Source organism: Panthera tigris, chromosome D1 (genome assembly GCF_018350195.1).
Source record: "Panthera tigris isolate Pti1 chromosome D1, P.tigris_Pti1_mat1.1, whole genome shotgun sequence".
Lineage (NCBI taxonomy): Eukaryota > Metazoa > Chordata > Mammalia > Carnivora > Felidae > Panthera > Panthera tigris.
In genome coordinates, this window is record NC_056669.1 from 24,173,450 (window position 1) to 24,175,746 (window position 2,297).

At 34.4% G+C, this 2,297-nt stretch overlaps 1 pseudogene; it reads left to right on the plus strand.

The window, feature by feature from the left end:
• The first annotated feature begins 900 nt into the window (after positions 1–900).
• LOC122231652 lies at positions 901–956 on the plus strand (annotated as a pseudogene).
• The last annotated feature ends 1,341 nt before the right edge of the window (positions 957–2,297 follow it).

A 2,297-nucleotide genomic window follows, 5' to 3' on the forward strand; every position in this document is an offset into this window, starting at 1 on the left:
TTGACAGAAGGCAAGGACATTTTTAAGATTGTCAAGGGCAGTAATAAAGAACAAAGAAGTTGGCTCAAAGGAGCTCTACTGGGAAGGTTATAGTCATTTGAATATTAAAGCGGATGAAAGTTATGGTTAATTACAAAAGTTTTGAAAGGTTAGGAAGTTTTCACACAAAAGAAGGTAAAACAGAGAAATTTTAATTTTAGCGGTTTAATTACTGAACAAATGCTATTGTATGTGGGCATTTTATATGTTCTTCAAAATACATAGTTGCAAAGCATTGACATTTGTTTGCTTTTTTCTGTGTAACTAGATTTCGGTAGATACAGAATACTTGGAGTAATCCAGAGAGTTCTAGACAAATTGGGAACTGTACTCATTAAAAAAACTTATCCATAAAACTGATCATACTTATCCTGGTAGCTTATCAGTTTGAAAAGGGTTTGGTGGTAAATAACCAAATTACCATTTACAGCCAAAGTTTAGTTTGTTTCAAGATAATACCCCCTATGCTCCTTCAAAGAAGACTAAGTATGCAATTGATTCTGTTTATCCTAGGACATATACCTCCAACTGACACTGCTAATTTAAAAAAGATGCTTGTAAGGCTTATTTTTTTTAACAATGATAGCAAAATTGGTAAACGTGTTGTGATGGTGAATAATGGCAGTTAAATATAATACAGTAACAAGACAGCCACATAACGCCAGGTAAACATGACTCTAAGAGAATATTATTCTAGGTAAAGGTCCCAGTTGGCAAAATATTTAAAGCTAACTAAAAGGCATGGGCCCTCACAGCTTTATCAATATACCTAGTGAAGTTAAGACATAAAAAGGAAGCTGAATCTGATGTTACATAGCTCAAGTTTGGGTTACATTCAGAAAAAGCAACTACATACTCTGGTTCTCTTCAGATCACATAAATCTGTTGCCTTTTACTAGAGATTTCTGTGGAGAGGAAAAAACAGCTACATGTTGCACCTGGCCAAGAATCCATTAATTTATAACCCAGAACCTGTAACCTTGACTGGTCTGAGATGCTATCATTTATCCTTTTTGTCTAAAATAACTATGACTTTCGGAAAATATCTGAATAAGTTTGAGAATAGCCTTAGGATGGTGTCATCTGCCTATAACTATAAGCAAGTATAAAAACAAGTGTACAATGACAAAATGAACGAAATGCATGGTACCAATAATTGAAAATGGGTTTTAGATGGAGTATAGCACTTTCTCCAGATACTATAGATAGTAACTCTATTTGTGTTGTACTGCTCTTTAAGGTGTTTGAAATATTTAAAAGACTTAGATATACTAAATTTGTAAATTTTCTTAACTTGTTTAAGAAAACTTTATTACCAATATATAGCCATCCATTTCTAAATAAACTTGTTTAATGTTTATTAGATATGCATGTAATTAATTGAGCATTTAATAAAGTATAATTGGTAAGTGTTCTTCTTTATGCAAAATAAAACCCTCGGACATGAGTCTAATCCACAGTAAAAAAAAATTGGATGAAAAATGTTAGAGAAATAATGATAAACATGGTAGATGGTGGAACGTTTTAGGCAAAAATAGCAATGGAGACAGAGAGATACGTGATATTTGGGAAAACCTGTTTTAAGTGTTAAGAACATAGCTACTGGTGTTATAGAGATCTGGGTTTGAGTTCTCAGCACTCCATTTATTACTGTGTGATTAGTGTGTGAAAGACAGTTACCTAAACTTTTAATCCCTTCTTGTCCTCATCTGAAAAACATAGGAAGAAAATACTTCCCTCCCAAGGCTCAGGACAATATTTCCAGCTGAGTACCAGATGCATGGTGACATTTTCAATAAATGGTCAGTGTTGTTCTTACCATCCTTTATACTATTTTAGTGAACTATCTCTTGCGTTTGGGAGGCGTTATTAAAATAATTTGTGCCATTTCACAATATTGACATATCCTTCCTTAACCTAGTACATTTCCTTTCACCATTACCTTGCTAACATCCTCTGCTCTGTCTCCTCTTCTTCTACTTCTCAGTCCTCTGGTTGAGGCATCCGCGTCTGCCATTCCTACAGAGGGGAACCCATCAGGGTCCTATTCCCTGACTTTTTTCTCATTCAGTCCAGTGTGATCAGGGAATCTCATCTAATCCAATACGATGATGATTCTCAAGTCTCTATTCATGGATTTGGCCTCTCCCAAGTTCCAATGCTACATAGCCAAAAAAGAAATTATCCAGTGTATAACCATCTCTAACTTGACAAATTAAAACTCAAATGCTCTATCTTGTCTATTCTCCTTAACTTAG